Source organism: Lissotriton helveticus, chromosome 5_1, assembly GCF_964261635.1.
Source record: "Lissotriton helveticus chromosome 5_1, aLisHel1.1, whole genome shotgun sequence".
NCBI lineage: Eukaryota > Metazoa > Chordata > Amphibia > Caudata > Salamandridae > Lissotriton > Lissotriton helveticus.
Window position 1 is genome coordinate 236636787 of NC_136065.1, and position 22838 is coordinate 236659624.

The 22838-nt window shown below is 45.8% G+C and overlaps 1 protein-coding gene across 2 annotated transcripts in view; it reads right to left on the reverse strand.

The window, feature by feature from the left end:
* The window catches only part of EXD3 (exonuclease 3'-5' domain containing 3), a 2383304-nt gene that overhangs the window by 2355080 nt on the left and 5386 nt on the right, over positions 1-22838 (reverse strand). The window contains exon 1 of one of the 2 annotated variants that reach the window (XM_078642090.1): positions 22195-22291. The exons of the other annotated variant lie outside the window; for it this stretch is intronic. The gene's annotated coding sequence lies outside the window, so the exon portion shown is untranslated. Of the gene's footprint in view, positions 1-22194; positions 22292-22838 lie in introns of those variants that run through there. 2 annotated transcript variants of the gene reach the window in all.

Sequence of the window (22838 nt, forward strand, 5' to 3'; positions counted from 1 at the left end):
AGGGGCTGTTAAAAAGGCGACAGGTGAGATGGTCCTTAAACACGATCGCGATGCTCCTTTCTTTCCCCGGTGATCTGTCTACTCTCTGAATCTCATAACCCTGGGGTAGGGCTTGAACCAGGTCTGGGTCCGAGCTGGCATTAAGCCAGGTTTCTGTTAGGAAAAGGATCTCGGGGGAATAGTTTTGTAGAAGAAGCGAGATTTCCGTTGAGTGCCTGGGGAGGGATCTGCAGTTCAGCAGAAGGATGTTAAACGTAGGGCAAAGCGGGGTGGGTGGTGGGTTCTGCTGGTGAAATGAGAAGGGGCAATGAAGGCATTTCCTCTTATAGTTGTTTGCTAGTATGGAATGGAGGCAGTTGACCCTAGGTGGTCTATTGAGCTGCCTGAGTTGTGAGCTGGAGTATCTAAGGAGCCCTGAGGGGGGGGAACCAGGGGTAGTTGCCCCGGGCACGGACGGGCGCAGACGGGATTGCCAGCTAATTGTAGTCAATGATTGGACCTTTGGAGATCATGGTGACCCCCGCATTTCGAGCAGATCACTGCGCAAGGGGGACTAGGGGATAAGTGGCAGCCTTGTATAGAGGGCACATAAATAAGCTTCTACCTACACCAACGCAAACAATTATTCAAGTTTGGAAAGAGGCAACAACTCATGTTGGGTTTAAGGGTAAGTTATCAGGGAGGACGCCACTGTGGGACAGTGATCAACTGCAGGAAGTGAGGGCCCTAGGGATATTTGTAATGAGTGGAAATTGTTGGGGATTGAGAAACTAGAGGATGTATGGAGAGGCCAGCAACCGCTCACTTTTTGGGAATTCCAAAAGGAAGTATGACTTGGCGGACACGGAGCAATATAAATAAATACAATACAGACATGCACTACGTCAGCACATAAGGGAGGGGGCACACTCCCAGATTACTCACCCCAGGAAGATAGATTGCAGATGGACCCAATGGAGACCAAGGCAACCCCCTGACTTATAAAAAGCTGCTGTACAACTCCCCTAATCCGATAGACTCTTCGGGTGTCCGGGGAGACGGATTTGGGGTTACTTGAGGATGATGACTGGGAAGAGGCTGCTCAGAACCCTAGGGAAGTAGCAATTGGGGTCCGATTCCGCCTGGTGCAATTGCCCATATTACAGAGATGGTATGCTTCCAGACCACTAATGCATAAACTGGGATATAGGTTGTCCAAGTTCTATGTTAGGGAATGTGGACAAATTGGTACCTTTTTTCATATTCTGTGGGAGGGTAAATTTGTGCAGGAATATTGGAAAGCAGTGGGGAAACTCATGCAAAAAGTCACTGGGTTAAACATTCCAACTGACCCACGCTGGATGCTTTTGTGCGTACCAGGGGAAGAGAAATGGCCAAAATACACAACTATTTGGCTGAAAGTAGCTGCAATGGTGGCAAAACGAAATACAGCCCAAAATGGGGGGGCAAGACAAAGTCTGGAAGTGTATATGTGGAAATCCGACATGGATTGGCGCGCCAGGGCGGAGAAAGTGATTTATAAAGCCAGAGCCTGTCCATACAAATGGGCTAAAATCTGGGGACAGTGGCAGAAATACCTTGGGTATTAGGTACCATACAGGGAGGGGAGTGGGGTCTACTCCAGATTAGACTAGAACACTTAGAGAGTTCATTAGAGACTCGACACAAGGGTAAGGATAGCAGGTACGCTGTCGATAACAGTTTTATACTATACGTAAATACCTTGAATATGATGAATGTATGTTATTCTGAGCTGATGTAATAAAATTATTTTACAACAAAAAAACCAAGCATTTACAATGCAACGGTTTCGCCTTTGGAGAAGTTAGAGCTATTGGCATTGTAAATGACAAAATTTGTATTTATGTGTTGGTTTTGAAAACAGATAAATAAATGGCATTGTCATTTACATTGCCAATAGCTTAATATCTCGCAAATGTGAGAACTATTGTACCCTACGGACGAGCTCAGCAGACAGCAATTACTACCACACACACACACACCCAGAGCCACACACACACACCCATAGCCAGCCCCACACTCCCAGAGCCAGCCACACACACCCAGTGCCAGCCACACCCAGAGCCACACACACACACACCCAGAGCCCCACACACACACACAACCAGAGCAGTCACATACACACACCCACTGGAGCAGTCACACACACACACACACACTGGAGCAGTCACACACACACTGGAGCAGTCACATACACACACACACACACACTCTGGAGCAGTCACATACACACACACACACACACACTCTGGAGCAGTCACATACACACACACACACACACACTCTGGAGCAGTCACATACACACACCCTGGAACAGTCACACACACACACCCAGGAGCAGTCACACACACACACACTCTGGAGCAGTCACATGCACAGACTCTGGAGCAGTGCGCACATGCGCGGCTCTTAACCATATGTCAGACAGCAGGCGGCAGCTTGTCATGCACCCTCCTACCCCGCACAGCGCGCCCCTCCAGTAACCCACCGAGCTAATGAAGGTCAGTGGAGTGACGCTGACCGCCCCTCGTTACCACATTGTTTGCCCATTACTTGTACAGAGTCTAGTGAGCTGTGCTTACACTGGGTTTGTTAGTACGCCTAGCATCTGGCCACTTGATGTACCATCTCTTGTAATTAATACCACTCATTCTGAGAAGTATAGCACCCCAGTTAAGAAACGCAGGCACTGTCCATGCGTATACCTGCTTAAAAATGCTGCGCTGTCAACCATAGTACATCAGGTCTGATAAGAAACATAAGTGTGGTCCACAAGTAATACCTATCGAGAAATTCTACCACTGTCAATTTCTAGTCACTAAATCCCACAAGCAAATGCGATAACTCTCTGGTACGATCATGGCAGCCGGTCACCTCAATGGAAATCCAGTCGACAAGTGCCTGCACTGAACATTGTGTGGTCACGAAGGATGATGCCTCGAGCACATGAAACCTAGAAAGTTACCTATAACCATTGAGAGTTAGCCCCGCCCTGTGTCCCGTACTTGCATCCATCCCCACACTGTAACACCCCTTGGGGAAGGGGAAAAGAACAGGGGATGATGTGTGAGCCACAGTAATCTACATATTTCCAGCAGAGTAGAGTAAACTGGACTCGCGCATGAACCTAGGCGCACTTACACTCGCAGAAATGAGTAGTAGGCCCCCGAACGAAAGAGCCACCGTCCTGTACGGTTGTTTATCCCGTACTTTGGCAGTAACAGAGAACAGCATGAAACAGCCCCCACCCCCCATATAATTCCCCCCTTCCCTCGCGGCCCCTCCCTCACCTGCCTCTTGTGGGTGCGGAGTACTCGCAGGGTCCTCTGCGGCGTGGAAAAGGCAGGCTGGGCTTGAGTGTCGACAAGCGGAGAGGGGCGGCATCACGGACACAATGAGAGGGAGGCGCGGGGCTTGGAGGCTGCTGTGACGTGCCGCTGGCGGTGGAGAAGCGACCGCCGAGCTGCCATCTTTAAAAATGGCGGCCGCGGCACATTTATTGCAGGCAGATCGGCGGGCCGGCCGACGACGAAGGTGCGGTCTCCCAAAGCTGACAGCGGAGCCGGGAGGAGCGTAGAATAGGCAGGCTGATATTTCTTTAATTATTAATATTTTCAACACTGCAGGGCCAGCGGACAGCCTGGGGAGCTGACAGGCCGATGCTGTACAATATTTGGTATTCCATGGGATTTCTGTTTTATTTTCCTGCTCTTCGCGTCGGCCGCCAACGGGACCCCTCTTTCTTCTTGCTCCATTGGCTCTTCATGGAGAGCTAGCACTGGCCCCGCCTCTCCGCGGGAGCAGTGTCTCAGCCCCGCCTACCGGCGAACAGGCGGAAGTAGCCGCGCGCTGAGCAGGAAACGACGAAGGCTATTCGATGTGTGCCTTTTGACTCGTAGAAGGAATTGAGGTCTTTATAACAAATCCATCCTTTCCTTTTATTTTTGAGGTGCCGTTGCTTACATGCCGCATTAAAGCCACGACGTCACGATTTCGTAAGCAAAACATTTTCAATGCTTCAGTTTTTCCTCCTAAGCAAGCTAATGTAGCAATTCAATTCTTCAGATTTTGTTTCTAGTTCATATCCTTAGAGGTTCTAAAGGTCTGAGTGTGATTAATGTAAGAGGAGGCAACAAGCTAAATCTCGGGCCTTGACGGAAGACGGAGACGACAGCCACGAGCCAAGCACGACATAACACGGAGACCACAGGCAACCAAATGACAAAAACATGGCTTGAAAAAGAAAGAAAAAAAACACCGCTCACCGCCGCATGACGTAGGGACAGGGGTGGGATGAGTAAAAATCGCGGGAACGCCCACGAATCTGCTCCGGCAATGACGGGCAGATCTGTCTTCCAATGGCTAGCCTCCATTTATGGAGCTAGCCAATGGAAGACAGAGGCGGGAAAAAGCTCCATACTTGTTTACAAAAGTTTTCGCCTGCGCGATACTGCTTGCGCAGTAAACGCCAGGCGAAACCTAAAAATGACTAAAGCATGGGAAGTCTCCATATGTCCTGCTAGTAATATTTATTTACACACTAGGATTATTGTTAACCAGACATATTTGAAATAAGAAACAGGATAAGAAGACCACCAAAAGGTCAAATATGATTTACATTCACTCGAATTCTGTACAATGTGAACAACAATTAAATCAAAAATGAAAACGCACTTATGAATTATGCCTCTCTGTGGACCAAACTAAAACAAAAATAAAATACACTATTTTAGTGGTATTCCTAAACATCAACTTGGACAATTCTTCCTTGATGCTTTGTACATCCACACAGTGCTATTTAGGGCACTCAAAATGCATTTGTGAGAACCCATATTTCTGAAAAGAAAACATGATTCTGATTTACCTTTATCCATGGCCTGAAAGTAACTGAATCAGTAAGTTGTTCCCTACACGCAAAGTCGATTTCTGTGATCATCATACAGATACTGATTCAATTGCCCAAAGTTTCAATGCAAAGGAAGAGAAAACAAAGAATTTCAGTATGTCCCAATACTTTGGAAAACCTTTTGAAATAACACAATCTGCCTACCTTAATAGAAATTCAGTAACACTAATAATCTCCCATTTAGCTGATCATCTTCAAGACTTCATTAAATAGGCTCAATGGCACCTATGGGTGGTTATGTGTGTGGTGGACAACATGAATAACCACATCAATTATAAGCCTAAATAGGAGCATGGAGACAGGATATTGGGGCCTTTGGATCGTATAATTGTCTTTTTTGGGCGTTCAGTGCAAAATCGCCACTTCAACGAATATAGTACTATATTTGTGTTACTTCTGTGACTTGCACAAATAACATAACATAACATTCTGCATGCCCCTTCTTCTCAATTACTTCAACTCATTAAAAAAGAAAGGGTTATTTTGAGCCAGAAGAGGGTATTAGGCAGAGAGTCAAGGTCCAATTGGGATAAAGAAGACAATCCATCATTTAGTTAGTCAGATGGCCCATCATTTCTCAAAGCACAGATTTTGTGCAATCTCAGGTTTGAGGCAGTGCAACTCATCTGAGCGTTTCCCTTTTGATGTTCTGGGGCAACGGTGTCTAACAATATTTTGGGGGCATGGGGGCTTATTTATGCCAGATAGTCAGGATAACCTTTGAGGTTCATTGAAGATTAATATATCTTCCATGATAATCATGAAAAGTGACATGTGGCTGTCCCTTCTAGACCACATTGCAATCCCATACTCTAGAGCACATGCAATATATAAACCTTACCTATATTTTTGCTGTCTTTTTATTATGTTTCAACAAAAACAAATATTGAAAGGGGGAACTAGACAAAACTTTGAACATATTAAAAAGTTCATAAATCCCTTTCCTAAAGCCAGTTCCTAAATTCCTTTCATGAGATATTTTCCAAACACCCTTCACTCTTCCACCAAGGGCATTCCCCTGGTTCACCAGAACTTATTGTGGACAGATTAATCATGCCATGTCACCATGTTTTTTCCATACAAGAACCTCTTCTCGAATTTCACACTCATCTGTCTTCCCTCAATCCCCAGGAAGCAGACTGAGTGCCCAACCCCAATAAACAGTGCAACGATTTTGAATGCGCCATGCAAAGTAGACATCTGTCTGCTGGAGACCTCCCCATGCACTTAGTGAAGACCTATTTTGACTCTCTAGCAACAGCTGAGGCTGTCGATCTATTGACATACAGCCAGCTATCCCTTATTGGTTCTTCCTATGTACCATCTATATGTCTTAACTGATCAAGGTCACCTAATGGCATGCTGATGCCCCATGAAAGGTTTCATTCATGTGACCCTTTTTAATCAATCATTCATGTTACACCTTCCCATGTATCCAAAAAAAAGGGTAAGGTATGGTTTGTAGTGACATAGCGTAGCTCCCTCCGTGGACTCCGCTATAAACCCCACACTCAAAGGGTCAAGTGGTTTATGAGCCGGCACAATGCTGAGAGTGAAATGGATCCTGACATTTTGTCAGACAGCCCATACGTTGGACTTTTTACTGTGCAGAGAGGACATATTTCTGCACTTTTTGTGTGCCCCAATAATTCAACGCAGGGACAGGTTTTGACAGCTGTAATGTCCTTATTTATTGCACTTTGTAATAGGAAGTTGAAGATTAATGCCCGAGGCAGAGCCAATGAACAGAGATATGATGTTAATTTAAATTTAAAATAACCTCTTGGCGTCCAAAATGAATTGCAGCATGCAGGCTAGTAAATGCTGGAACTTTTTTTTTATATTTTACAGACACTTTTGAATTGTCTGGGTGCGATATAGCTGCTCTATGTGAAGGTTAACCCCACCTCCACCCATAACGCCCTAATAAATGTGGCTCCCCTACATGTTTTTTTCATTTAAAATCTAAATCACGCATATCTGCGGCACGGAAGTCTAAAAGGAAGGGTAGAGTTCCTAAATAAGTGAATTTGGAAGTTCCACTTACCCGGTGCAAGAACAGAACGACATTAAAAGAGGAATTTACAGGCACAAAAAGCACTTATATTTTGTGTTTCCCCACAATAATTGCCACACCTCTGTTTTGTTCTTTAGAAAAAAAAGTGTCCATCCGGGCTCTGTTTTTAAAAGGAGTAAATAGTTACATTTTCCCAGTGTTACTAAATTTCGCAGACATTAACATCAATCTTCTGCTCACTAGTGATTGGCAGAGATGTTGTTAATAACAAAGTAACTGTTGATAAGTTGTACATTTTTTTAAACGTGCTTCTGCGATAGCCCCTTAATGCTGCGTTGCGCTGCAGTTAATTTACACACAGGGAGAGTACAAATGTGCTCATGCCCTCCAATTACTTGGAGAGCAATGGTGAAATGGTACTCCGTTTGGAAAAGCCTCGTGCGAAAAATCACAAAGACATCAATCTGCCACTAAACCTCAAAGCGCCAAGAGGCAAACAAATTGGAGAATGTCTCACTAAACAACCATGTACCGTGAATAAAAAATACCCAGAAAAAGAAGACTTTAACTACTATTTTCTGGTGGGTGGCAGTTTAAGGCCTGTAGCTCCTGTGCACGGAAAGGTAAAGGAGTGTAAAGAGATCACGTCCACCCCTCCGTGACGTATTTTCATTGCTTTTACTTAATCAGAAGTGTGAAAGAAGTGCTTCTCTCTCACTCTCCTCTAACCCCAGGAGTCCTAATCCTCCCTCCGCCCCATACCTCACTGTTCGATGAGGCGTTGATGGGCTTTTCTGCATTTAGAAGACAGTAGTAAACATCCATCCACGGAGGAGGGGAGAATGCTTACAATTCGACCAGGGGAACAAAAGGCCGTAGAAGAGCCAGGGAGGGGGCAGAGTGGCTCGAATGAAAAAACAGACAGAAGGTGGCGAGCTGCTGCTGAGCTCCGGCGCTTCTCACTGGCTGAAGCCCCCGCGGCTTCTCAGACCATCCACAGGACATCAATTGTGTCTGTTTATCTGATCTTACACTTGGGCTGCCAGACAATTTTTCTGTCACTTACGTCATTTACAGGGATGGAAAAGCAAGTAAGGCGAGGCAGAAAAGAAAAAAACGATAAAAAAAAAACTTAAAGCAGTTCGTGAGATTGATGGAGACATGACTGATATAATGCGGCCCGGGGAATGACATCACAGGGGTGTCCCAGGCCGGCAGCCAATGACAGCGCGGCCCGGGACAAAGGGGCGGGACTTAAAAAAGTCCCAGAAACGCCCCCGAATCGCGTTTTCACCAGAAAGCGTGATTGACAGCCTCTGTCTCCCAATGGCTAGCCTCCATTTATGGAGCTAGCCAATGAGAGACAGAGGCGGAACCAAAGTCGATATGTAGGATCATGAGGTTTCGCCATGGGCGGGGCAACTGCTACGCAGTTGCAACGCCCAGGCCGAAACCTAAAAATAGTGGGCCTGGAGAAGGTGGTGCCCAATCTCCGACCACCTCCCTAGGCCACACACATAGAAGTGATGCTCATTAGGTCGCGCATGCGCTGCTCTGCGGGACATTTAGTAAAGGCTTTAAATTTTGGAACACACACTCGTGCATGTGCTTTTGTTTTCTTTACCCGCTATTGGCCTTTGAATGCTTCTTTTTAAGAAAGACAGCACGCAATTGGCCAAAGGCGGGTGCATGTCCCGCCTTCTCTCTGCCCTGGCCTAGGGTCCGCGGGCTCATTAAGCACAGCGTGTACTTTCAGCTCCAAACGCGGTCGCTTTCACTTTCGCGTACCGCGCTAGTTTTATTTATTTATTTACTAGAGCGCCGTAATGCCTTTCTGCACAGAACACCCCTCCCACCTCCCAAACATCAACCAGAGCGATGCCGTGGCTGGTCTAGTGCTTGTGCCCTGTTCGTGACATTTTGGTTATCAACAGTATCAAGGAACTGTCTAAAGGGGAATACAAGACGTAAAACTCCCTAGCGCCTTCAGCCTAACCCATTTAGAATACTAATGGCAATTTACTGCTGTGTGATATTGATAGTAACTTTGCAGCCATCAGGAAAATTAAAGGTTCCGATTGCAGAACAGTAGGAAAACACTTTGTGCACTACTGGTCGGAATCAAGAGCCCGATCTTTAAAGAATTACCATGAAAGAGTTATGGTCAAATAACTCTTTAAACAGAAAGCAGTGCCGAAGCAAGGCCCTCATGCTTTGCGACTGCATAGAGACCTTAGTACAGGGAGAAGAGGCCATGACAACGGGGTTTTGCCAGCTCAAGAGAAGAGGAACCAAGGCAGCTTGCACTGTCACAGAGCACAGCTGAAGAGGTTGGCGCCACCATGCGGATTGGAACTGTGCACAGACCACGGGACTTTGGCAGCATGAGATGTGAGGAGCTGTGGCAGTGCGCATTGTCAACGCGTGCAGCTGAAGAGATCGGGATGGACACGCATAAGGAGACGTGCAAGGAGAAGCGGTGTACACACACGGTTCCCTGCTGTGCATGGACGAAGGAGAAACAAAACTGATTACAGTCTACATGTACCCGTTTTCAATGGTCTTCTTCTGCCAGTGTTAACCGGCAGCCTTCTTAATGTAATTCTGTTACTGTTGGTTCCAGTGGTGTCTCCTGCCATTGGTTGGCTACTTCCTCTTCTGCCATTGGTTCGGTATTACCTCTTGCAGCAAGGCTGAAGGCATCACATCACAGAACTGTGAAAGTGACTAATCCTAATCTTTCTTGTGGATATTCCAGGGTTTCAGGGTAGGATACCAGCGTTTTTAGGTCGAGCCTAGAGCAGCCATGCGCTGAATGCTCGACTTTTAGTAAGGGGTTTTCAAAGTGCTACCAGAGGCTTTTGCTGGCCTCAAGCTGGGGGTAAAGCGCGCATGCATACGTGCAGCCGCCATCTGTCTTTTCTCCGTCACGGGTAATTAAGTGCATCGTGATCACTTTGGGCGCCCGCGCGGCCAATTCTTTTCACGCGCCTATTTTAGAATTCTGTTACAGTCCTAGACCGGTTTTTATTTTACAGTTTTCTCCCTTCTAACTACTCGGTCTTTCAATGACCTTTTCCCTGATGGGTCTGTTTGTTTATTTTTACCCACTTCCCTTTATAAATTGTTTATTTTTCTAATTTGGTCCACTTTTAGGATTTATCATTTAGATCTCTTATTTTTATTTTTGTCTCCATTTTAGCTAATTACAACTGGCTGAGCACTATGCCACATTTATTCTCATCGCGTTACACTTGTGACTTCTATCCTCCGCTCGCGTTGCAGGAGGAGACTTGTACCTGAGCCTCAACACCATTCGCCAATTTTTTTCGTCTACCTCATCCTTGATGCAATTTGCCGATGCCATCACCTGCTATCTATTTAAAGCCCATCTTTTATTTCGCTCTCTTAACGTGTGGAGCCACCGTTTCGCTAACAGCTATCCTGCTGACACCTATTCCCTTCATCAGGTGAGCAGATTTTTGGACTGCTTTGCGTGACCGCTCACCACGATCCTCCCAAGTTAGAGGTTCACTCTTTCTTTGCTTTCCCTTTCACAGACTTTGGAGCATCTCGTTTACAACAGTGCCCGCTGCGTTACTTTTATGGGATTCGGCTATATTCGCCCAACTGGCTGCTATGCTGCCGTGCCAATATTATTCGCTCTATCTAGTTAAAACGCCTGCTTAAGAGAGCACGCATCTTTTCATTTCAACCTTGTTTTATTTGCTCACTGCTCATGCCGGAGCACTGAATTTTAATTATAGCATTTTATTGGATGCGTCGAGAGTCACTTATCACTATTCACCCTATAAATCACTCTACGTCATTCAAAGCTCGATTCTTATTGACTAAGTGAATGTCAGAAACATACCTGAAAGTGGGTTTTGAAGACAAAAGTGCAACAAGTCATTCAATTAGGCCATGATAAGAATTAATGTTGCTTTTAATATGCGTACTGACAACCATAATGGAAGAGGTAGCAGCTGACTGCACATCATGTGCCCCTCAGCTAGCTTAAAGAAAAAAACTATTGAGCGTCTCTACCCAATCGAAGGCCACAATGCAACCCCCGAAACTTCCAGCCAATGAACAGTTAAAAGGAGCACTTCAGCATATCCCATCCAGAGTTCCAAACCCAAAATCAGGCCAGGCGCGCAACACCCAGTGGGCTCACCGGGCTTCAGCCCCCCCCGTCGCCTCCTCTGCCCGGGCTAAGATGACACGCACTGAAATCATTAACTAACGCTGCGCATCGGAGCCGAGAATGTGATTTTTAGTATGCATTCTGAGAGGCCCAGCAGCCCGAGCAGACAGCCAGCCTCTGAACAGTTTCCTCGAGTGAACCCCCCCTGCCCTCACCTCTTGATTTCCTTTAGAGTGGCGCCGCCGAGGTGAAATCCTTGCCTGAAGGCAGGGATTTCACCTAAGCACTTGATGGGTTATAAGCATGGGGTGTGAAGTGCACAGCAGGGGGGAAGGCATGGCCAGTGCAGGTGACGCTTTTCTTTTGTATGGGAATTTCTGCTGGCGTCATAGCCCAGGGTGTGCTGTCTGCACTTGTATAGATGTGTATTCCATACAAGTGCACAGACAGCAAACCCTGGGCTAAGACACCAGCAGAAATTAATTTTCAAAGGAAAAGCATCACCTGCACTGCCATCCCTTTCACCCTGCTGTCTGTGCACTTGGATGGAATTCACATCCACCGCACTGCTCACCAGATAAATGGTGAACAGGGCCATGGATCTTTCTATTTTCGCATCCAAGGGCAGCAGCGAAGAAGCAGAGGGGACCCAGGCAAGGAGAATCCAGGAGACCTATCTACTCTGAGACCTTCGAGGGGCTGGATGCCAGGACGCAGTGCTGCTGATCAGCCCGACTCCACAGTATAGTATCAGAGGAGCAGGCAGCAGTTTTTTATGTAAGTTCCAGTAACTTTAATGCATTTTTCAGCACATCATTACCTACTGCCTGCATATCTAGGTTACTGTGAATGTTGTTCTTGACTTACATGCATAGAAACGTCAAAGAGGACAGTCCCCTCCAAATATGCAACTGTAATGTAAGTTTATAGTGTTCATTTTTTTTGGGGGGTGCTAGTGGGTAACTTCAGAGTTCAGAGTGGGTGTGGGTTTTAGGGAGCCAGTGAGTAATTTTATGGTTCATGGTGGGTTACAAATTGGGGTGCCAGGGGTTAATTTTAGGGTTCTGAGCGGGTATGGGTTTTGGGGTTCCAGGGGGCAATTTTAGGGTTTAGGGTGGGTATGGGTTTTGGGGTGCAAGGGGTCATTTTAGGGTTCAGCGTGGGTATGTGTTTTGGTGTGCCAGGGGTAATTTTAGGGTTCAGGGAAGGTGTGGGTTTTGGGGTGTCAGCGGGCAATTTTAGGGTTCAGAGTGGGTATGGGTTATGGGGTGCCGGGGGAATTTATGGTTCAGCATGGGTATGGGTTTTTGGGAGCCAGAGGGTAATTTTAGGGTGTGGGGTGGGTATGGGTTTTGGGGTACCAGGGGTGGGGGGGATACTTTTAGGGTTCAGGGTGGGTGTGGGTTTTGGGGTGCCATGGGATTCATTTTAGGGTTCAGCGTGGGTATGTGTTTTATAGTGCCAGAGGTAATTTTAGGGTTTAGGGCAGGTGTGGGTTTTGGGATGTTAGGGGGCTATTTTAGGGTTCAGGGTGGTTATGGGGTGCCAGAGGGGAATTTATGGTTCTGCATGGGTATGGGTTTTGGGGTGCCTGGGGTAATTTTAAGGTTCAGGGTGGGTATGGGTTTTTGAGGGCAATGAGGGAATTTATGGTTCAGAATGGGTATGGTTTCTGGGGTCTCATAAACAAAACAAGAGTATTCCTAGGAAAAGTAGGAGACCATCAATATGGAGCAAGGAACGACTTCACTTAAGGCGTTTTCTTGGAAGAAAGCCCTCACTCACCACCTAGTGATGACATGCTTCATCATCGGGCCCCACAGAGGGGATCTAGCATCCCCTCTGTGTGCTGCAACGCCAGATCTACTGCGGAGCGGGTAGTGGGTAAGGACAGTGATGTGCAAAGAATATTAAGTGAGTGATGTGCGGTTTAAAAAGTCTGTAGTGTATCAAAAATAATTTTATTAGGATCACTAAGGACTTATCGATAAAATGATGTGTCGGAAATGCGTCCACAATTATTCAAGTGGTAGTTTCCTTAAGTCAGTCGACATGTTTCAGCCACGAAACGGTGTGAATTTACCCGGCATTCTTCAGGACTTAGTGTGAATATACCCTGGCGGTATGGACTCGCTAAGGTCCACCCTTACCTAGGGACGTGAAAGTGAAAATAAATAATGAAAAAGTGCAAAAAATTAGAAAGAAAACTGTCTTTCTAATAACTCCTGGTTTAGGAGGCTTCCGATTTTACGGTTTCTGCACCTATTAGGGAAAAAGAGGACAAAGACAAACAAGAAAACAAAACATACAATCAGTTGTCTTATTGATTGCCTATTTACAGTCCATTGTGCTCCAGTTGGTGGTATCAGAGACATCATGTGGTAGAATAACAGTATAGTTAACACCACCTTGGTCCCCAGAGTCTAGAGTATTATGGGTAGGTAGTGCTTAGTGCTATACGTGCTATGTACAACGCGTGATATTTACAAGGGTTGTGGGTTAAAAACGCTATCAACCTAAAATTGGGCGCGATCAGGAATCGTGCCGAAAAGTTAAAATCAGGGTAATTTCTCACTTTGATAGTGTGATAATTTCACACCATGGGTCACAGGAGGGGGGTGGAGGCGTAATCGGCACACCCTGTGGTCATCAGAAATAAAAGAAATCAGGTAAGGCAGATGCAACACTCAGATCGGTACTTAGCTCAGTAGGAGGTAGAAGGTTTTTGGCTCGTCTGTACTCACGCCCTCAACGCTCGGCACCCTCGGTATACCTAAGACGACCCTCTGCTGGACCCCGAAGATGTCCGCTCGAGGTAGCGAGGACGCTTAAGTAAACACTCCGTTTTGCCGCTTCCGGGTGGGCGCGGTCAGGCTGCGTCAGTGCGTGCACAGCGGGCCAATCAATGCGTTCTGGCGCCGGGAGTCTTCAGCCAATGGTTGCCGTAGCGTTGTTGTTATTGGCAACCAATGTTATGCACCTACCCGAATCAATGCAGATCGGTTCCGCTGTTACTTAGTACACGGCAGTGGCGATTTTGACGAGCCAAAAACCTTCTACCTCCTACTGAGCTAAGTACCGATCTGAGTGTTGCATCTGCCTTACCTGATTTCTTTTATTTCTGATGACCACAGGGTGTGCCGATTACGCCTCCACCCCCCTCCTGTGACCCATGGTGTGAAATTATCACACTATCAAAGTGAGAAATTACCCTGATTTTAACTTTTCGGCACGATTCCTGATCGCGCCCAATTTTAGGTTGATAGCGTTTTTAACCCACAACCCTTGTAAATATCACGCGTTGTACATAGCACGTATAGCACTAAGCACTACCTACCCATAATACTCTAGACTCTGGGGACCAAGGTGGTGTTAACTATACTGTTATTCTACCACATGATGTCTCTGATACCACCAACTGGAGCACAATGGACTGTAAATAGGCAATCAATAAGACAACTGATTGTATGTTTTGTTTTCTTGTTTGTCTTTGTCCTCTTTTTCCCTAATAGGTGCAGAAACCGTAAAATCGGAAGCCTCCTAAACCAGGAGTTATTAGAAAGACAGTTTTCTTTCTAATTTTTTGCACTTTTTCATTATTTATTTTCACTTTCACGTCCCTAGGTAAGGGTGGACCTTAGCGAGTCCATACCGCCAGGGTATATTCACACTAAGTCCTGAAGAATGCCGGGTAAATTCACACCGTTTCGTGGCTGAAACATGTCGACTGACTTAAGGAAACTACCACTTGAATAATTGTGGACGCATTTCCGACACATCATTTTATCGATAAGTCCTTAGTGATCCTAATAAAATTATTTTTGATACACTACAGACTTTTTAAACCGCACATCACTCACTTAATATTCTTTGCACATCACTGTCCTTACCCACTACCCGCTCCGCAGTAGATCTGGCGTTGCAGCACACAGAGGGGATGCTAGATCCCCTCTGTGGGGCCCGATGATGAAGCATGTCATCACTAGGTGGTGAGTGAGGGCTTTCTTCCAAGAAAACGCCTTAAGTGAAGTCGTTCCTTGCTCCATATTGATGGTCTCCTACTTTTCCTAGGAATACTCTTGTTTTGTTTATGAGATTGACACTGGGGTGCGAGAGTGTCCCTCTACCCTATCTCTCTTCTTGTTGTGATATACTTAGCAGCGCACAGCTGTGAGAGCTCGCTCAGTTTGAAACCTCTACACTGGTCTCTTATTGAGCTGTTTTAATCTGTGATTTCTCATAACCACTATCTGTCACCATGTCAAACCTGGGTTTAACGTATTCGGAATCAGAGATAGCTGACATCATCTCTGATACCAATCTATTTGCTGACCCTGCCATCTCACAGGCAATTGCACATACCTCAGAATGGGAAAAACTAACAGAGGTGAAACGCGAGAGGATACGCACTATCCTCCACGGCACTATACTGAAACAGTATCTAACGAAAAATGCAGCACCGAAGGGGTTATTAGTCACTAATGCCCCGAGGATTTTCTTGAACGATGCCACCTTTAGGAAAGAATGGGCCATGATCGCGTGGCACTGTACCCGCGACTGGCTTGTTCTCATAATCAAGACAGCACTGAGGTTATCAGAGACCCTTTTGATTGAAATCCAAGAGACAGAGACCCGGTTCAAAACCACAATAACAGGCTTCAAAAAGAAGCTGGAGGAAATCAACAAAGACCTAAACGAATATAAAGAAAATCTTTTACAAGCCAAGGTCACCAAATTCCAAAAAGACCTGGATAAATTTGAATTTGAAAAAATTTACCCATACTCAGCCGCTGCCTTTACACCACCCCAAAGAAAAGCATCTAACAATGCGCAATCCGATGCGGATTCTTCCATTAGCAGTGGTTCGAGTACCGGCTCCTACAAACAAGGCAAAAGGAGAGGCAACAGGGGGAATCGGGGTAATAGAGGACACCCTGGCTTCCACAACCAACCCCATGGATGGCCTATGCCCCAACAAATGATGGATATGGGACAACAATTCCCTTTCCAACAACCACCCTACCCCATGATGGGATGGAACCCGGCCTTCATGCCGCCACCCAACTTTAACCCTCAATACCGCCAGCCTTTTTTAGGGATGGGCCGAAGAGGAAGAGGGAAAAGGAGAGGGCCCAACCAAGTGTCGTGGGAGAACACGGACATGGTGAGCAATCACACCCGCAACAAGGAACAGCAACCGGGAACGAGCGGGACCTAAGCCTGATAACGAATCTCTCCGATAAAAGACTATCTCCAATAGAAACCAAGGTCTTAGAAAAGGGACTGGGCTTCATTCCCACCTGCCGACCAGACAAGTTCAGACTCCACTGTGAGCTGGGCGCGTTCTTCAGAAAACTAAAACTTAAGGCCTTCTTCGAGGGTAAAGAGGATCCCAATGAGGCCCAACGTAACGGTGACACTGGTCTCAGATTGAGTTCTACTTTCAATCCCCCACCGCACACTGTCCCTGCGGCCATCACTGCATTTGAACAGGCTGTTTATCACGACCTTGAAAACTGCCAAGACCCTAAATCATTCAACAACTTCACCACTGCAGAATACCACGCACTGCAAGCCTTGAAAGATGATCGTAGTATCACCATAAAACCCGCAGACAAAGGCGGTGGTCTAGTCATACAGAATACCACGGACTATGACAAAGCCTGCAAACTATTGCTCAATGACCAGAAAAACTACAAACCCTTGCTGGCGGATCCCAGCGGAGATCTAAGATCACGGATAACAACGCTAGTAAGGGAAGCGGAGGATGATGGACTTATCTCAAAGAATGAGGCGGACTTCCTTAATACCACTGAGAGCACTGTCCCTTATTTCTATACCCTCCCTAAAACTCATAAAAATCGGATGCCTCCGCCCGGACGCCCAATCGTCTCCGGAATTGGCTCCTTACTCGAACCTCTCTCTCGCTTTTGTGATTTCTATCTAAAACCGTTGGTACAGAGTACGCCGACCTATCTTAAAGACACCAAGAGTCTCCTCCAACTATTGGAGAGTCTAAGCTTTGCCGAAAATACTGTTACCCTTGTAACACTCGACATAGAGAGCCTGTACACCAGTATTCCCCAGGACGACACAATCAAGGTCCTGGGAGCAGCTCTAGACTCTACCAACTGGACCCATCGAGCCTCAAAAAATTTCATTCTACAGTGTGCGACTATGGCACTCAAAGAAAATTTCTTCTCATACCAAGGTAATCTGTACCTCCAATGCACCGGGACCTCGATGGGTAGTACCTTTGCCCCGAGCGTGGCAGGACTCTATGTGGCAGATTTCGAGGCTAAATACATCCTACCCCTGACTAGCCCCTTTTCCCAGTCAATACAAATATGGCGCCGTTACATCGATGATGTCTTGATCCTGTGGACAGGCGATGAAGAAAACCTCCAGACCTTTCTACTCTGGATCAATAACCTTGACCCCAATTTGAGATTTACTCATACAATCAGCAAGACTGAGGCAACATTCCTGGATGTCACTATTCAGATCGCAGGAACTAAACTGACAACCAAAACCTACCATAAACCGACTGCAAAAAATAACCTCTTGGAATACACCAGCTTCCATCCCCGCCCGTTAAAAGAAAACCTACCTTACGGGCAATTCCTACGTCTGAGACGGAATTGTTCCGAGTTACATGACTTCAAGGAACAATCCACTGACCTCTCAACCAAATTGAAAGCCAGAGGATACCCAACAGCAATCCTTAACAAAGGCTACAAGAGAGCTCGCAATCAGCCAAGGGAGGCACTCTTGGAAGATAAGACACATGTAGATAGAGACATCCCTCTGACGTGTGTAACAACGTACAGTACCTTATCCAACCTAATGAAGAAATCCATCAATAGGAACTGGCGAATTCTAACGAGTACCAAAAAAACCTGGGAAAAACCATTGTTCTCCTTTAAGAAAGGTAGAAGCGTCAAAGACGCTTTGGTCCACACTAGACCTTTACCCACGATCAATGACACACCAAGGTCAATAACTGATGCCTGGGGTCTACCTCAAGTGGTGGGTCATTATCCTTGCTCCAATTGTAGCGTTTGCCATCTGACCAAACATACCAAAACCTTGGAATTGGAACCAGGCAAAACCTGGACCCAACGAGCTCACACAAATTGTAACACTGATAATGTGGTCTATCTCATCACTTGTCCTTGTAACTTGCGATACGTGGGTATGACTGGGAGGAAAGTGAAACAGAGAATTTGCGAGCATCGCTCAAACATTAGATGCAAAAAATCCACTACAAAAATGAGCAGACATTACCTGGAACGAAACCATACTACCAACGATCTGAAGTGGACAATAATTGAACACATTGGTACTGGTAACAACATTAATCGCCGTCTGTTTGAAAAAGAGCAAAGGTGGGTCTATAGACTTGGGACCCACCTCCAGGGGATGAACGATGACATCCCTTGGAATTCTGTCCTTACCTGATCGCGAGGGTCTGTCTCTTCTTGCTCTCCGCTCAATATGGACTAGATCTGTACCTGTGACATTTGGTTTTTGAAATCAAGTAATGCCCACCTTAGCACTGGTTAAGATATCCCTGCATTCTTTCGTTTTCTAAAAAACCAAAACCCAGTCATTTCCTGTAAACGCCCCGTGTATTTTATTTGTTGCCTTGACGTCGCATTTTCGCAAAATCGCCACTGCCGTGTACTAAGTAACAGCGGAACCGATCTGCATTGATTCGGGTAGGTGCATAACATTGGTTGCCAATAACAACAACGCTACGGCAACCATTGGCTGAAGACTCCCGGCGCCAGAACGCATTGATTGGCCCGCTGTGCACGCACTGACGCAGCCTGACCGCGCCCACCCGGAAGCGGCAAAACGGAGTGTTTACTTAAGCGTCCTCGCTACCTCGAGCGGACATCTTCGGGGTCCAGCAGAGGGTCGTCTTAGGTATACCGAGGGTGCCGAGCGTTGAGGGCGTGAGTACAGACGAGCCAAAAACCTTCTACCTCCTACTGAGCTAAGTACCGATCTGAGTGTTGCATCTGCCTTACCCGATTTCTTTTATTTCTGATGACCACAGGGTGTGCCGATTACGCCTCCACCCCCCTCCTGTGACCCATGGTGTGAAATTATCACACTATCAAAGTGAGAAATTACCCTGATTTTAACTTTTCGGCACGATTCCTGATCGCGCCCAATTTTAGGTTGATAGCGTTTTTAACCCAAAACCCTTGTAAATATCACGCGTTGTACATAGCACGTATAGCACTAAGCACTACCTACCCATAATACTCTAGACTCTGGGGACCAAGGTGGTGTTAACTATACTGTTATTCTACCACATGATGTCTCTGATACCACCAACTGGAGCACAATGGACTGTAAATAGGCAATCAATAAGACAACTGATTGTATGTTTTGTTTTCTTGTTTGTCTTTGTCCTCTTTTTCCCTAATAGGTGCAGAAACCGTAAAATCGGAAGCCTCCTAAACCAGGAGTTATTAGAAAGACAGTTTTCTTTCTAATTTTTTGCACTTTTTCATTATTTATTTTCACTTTCACGTCCCTAGGTAAGGGTGGACCTTAGCGAGTCCATACCGCCAGGGTATATTCACACTAAGTCCTGAAGAATGCCGGGTAAATTCACACCGTTTCGTGGCTGAAACATGTCGACTGACTTAAGGAAACTACCACTTGAATAATTGTGGACGCATTTCCGACACATCATTTTATCGATAAGTCCTTAGTGATCCTAATAAAATTATTTTTGATACACTACAGACTTTTTAAACCGCACATCACTCACTTAATATTCTTTGCACATCACTGTCCTTACCCACTACCCGCTCCGCAGTAGATCTGGCGTTGCAGCACACAGAGGGGATGCTAGATCCCCTCTGTGGGGCCCGATGATGAAGCATGTCATCACTAGGTGGTGAGTGAGGGCTTTCTTCCAAGAAAACGCCTTAAGTGAAGTCGTTCCTTGCTCCATATTGATGGTCTCCTACTTTTCCTAGGAATACTCTTGTTTTGTTTATGAGATTGACACTGGGGTGCGAGAGTGTCCCTCTACCCTATCTCTCTTCTTGTTGTGATATGGTTTCTGGGGTGCCAGGGGTAATTTAAGGTTCAGGGTGGTAATGGGTTTTGGGGATCAAGATGGGTATGGGTTTTGGGGTGTGAGGGGGTTAATGTTAGGGTTCAGCGTGGGTATGTGTTTTGGTGTGTCAGGGGTAATTTTAAGATTCAGGGTGAGTATTGGTTTTGGGGGGCAAGGGTGTAATTTTAGGGATCACTGCGGGTATGGGTTTTGGGGTGCCAGGGGTCATTTTAGGGTTCAGGGTGGGTATGGGTTTTGGGGTGCCAGGGGTAATTTAAGGGTTCAGGGCGGGTATGGGCTTTGGGGCTCCAGGGGGGTGGTTTTAGGGTTCAGGGTGGTAATGGGTTTAGGGGTGCCAGGGGGTAATTTTAGGGTGTGGGGTGAGTATGGGTTTTGGGGTGCCAGGGGGGGATAATTTTAGGGATCAGGATGGGTATGGGTTTTGGGGTGCCGGGTGTAATTTTAGGGTTCAGGGCGGGTATGGGTTTTAAGGTGTGAGGGGGCATTAACCGATCCTGATTATCTGCCATTTTAGCTCCGCCCCATTGATTAACATTAGCCACGCCCCTTCTTTTGCCATGTTAGCCCCCCCCAAATGAAGACCTAGTTGCGCCCCTGAATCAGGCCCTCATACTTTTTCCATCAGTAATAGATTGTTTGTCCCTATCTGATTATTTGCTTTGATTGCTAGAATTACAGGAGAAAAGATCCAACATTGTCTTTAATAATGTATTAAAAGTAATCTCTTTGTAAAGCAGGTCAGGTTGCGGCTGTGATTCTCAAATACAACCATGTCAACATACTAAAACATGTAAACCTAGTTGACACATTCCAATCTGGCTTCAGACTTGGACACATTACAGAATCGGTCGTAATACACATCATGGACTATGCATAAAAAACAAATATTGGCATAGCCAATAGGTCTCGCCTTTGGGAGCTTATAAGTATTTAGTTATGCAGCACAATAACCTTGGTGCAACATCAGCTGTTGCATGGCTAAATACTTATAAGGTCCCGAAGGTGAGACCTATTGGCTATGCCAATGCTTGTTGTAGTTGCAAAGTGTCATTTTCTTTATATTTTGTTTTTGTCTCCTCAATGGCAAATGTATTTTCTGAGTACTCAGGGGAATTTGAGTACTAGTTAGGAACAAGCATTGGCATATCCAATAGGTCTCGCCTTTAGGATCTAATAAGTATTTAATTATGCAGCACAATATCCTTGGTACAACATCAACTGTTGCAGGGCTAAACACTTATAATGTCCCAAAGGCGAGACCTATTGGCTATGCCAAAGCTTGTTTTTTCTTTCAAAAGTACGTACTTGCTCTAAGACTAAAGCATTGGGGCGGAGTTTGCTTGTTGCCTCGCCACTTCTCTCCTGCCCAACTAACTGTTTATAATTGAACAATGCCGAATACTGGCCCAGACCACTTGAACTGGGAGTGCGAAGCGAATGCCGGGAATTTCTTAAAACGTGAAAACCAATGCTCTTCTCCCAGTATACTACAATTATGTTTATTTAAAATAAAAAAAATCCCAACATCGGTATCTTTATCAGTGTGCATAACTCCATGAAAGCCTCTCATTTGTAATAACTGGTAGGAGAGACGTAGGGCTAAGGAGCGCTGAAGACTGAACCACTCAGGTGTGGTACTGAGGAAACCGTGCCTTCAAGCGTGAACCTCTCCAACCCATCACCAAGTGGTCAGTTTACTCCTTTCGAGCGCCTTGCAAACTATTCCGAGCAACTAGGAGTTAAAACTTATCAGTTGTTAATATTTTTGCCAGCACTTCCTTAGGTCCTGTCGACTCTGCCCGGCGTGATTTCTATCGCTGCACGATGTCTGCCGAGCGGAACTGGGAGGGGTGGGGATGTTCATATTATAAGGGGTCAGTGTGTCACCGAGTCGTGCACAGCAATATGCGCTGTGTGGAACATCCTCCACGGCACCCAAGTCAGGAACTCCCCGGGATCCTCCATGTCTTGTTGCTCCTTACCCCCGCCTCACTCACCTGTCAAAACAGGAAATCAGCGGGCCGCTAACTGACATATACACGCCACTTCCTACTTCTGACAGATTGCTTCCACTGCAGTTAGCGTGTTGAACACGCGGAAGTTAGACTGCTTTACTGAACCTATGGGCCTTATGAACACAGAAGAAGGACTCGCTTGTCCAAACCGTCAATAATATATTTTAAATAGATTCTAAATTTTCAGATGATTCCTTAAAATGAAACTTTAAGGGCGGACCTGTCTGGAATCAAATACTCTTAGGTATAATTCAGAAATCAAATGAGAACACATTGTTCTTAAAATATGTACGTCAAGTAATTAACATATTTTTAAACACTATTTATTCTATTAGATTACTAACAGTCGGAGACGTTATATTAAAAAAGCGTACCTTAAATAAAGCACATTACCTACTATTTTACTTTATTAGAAACATATTACCACAGTTTGAACAATCCGTTTTCCAAGATGGTCGTCAAATCGCTCTGTAATTTAACTGTGCAGTCTAGTTTCTAAAATATGTGCCGTATTGAGACATTTCAGGGACACCATGGAAACAGAAAATACATCAGGCACTTCCCCAGCGGCGAGGAGAGGTGAAGGAAGATAAGCAAAATGTTTACTTTCAACGAAAGTGAAAGTG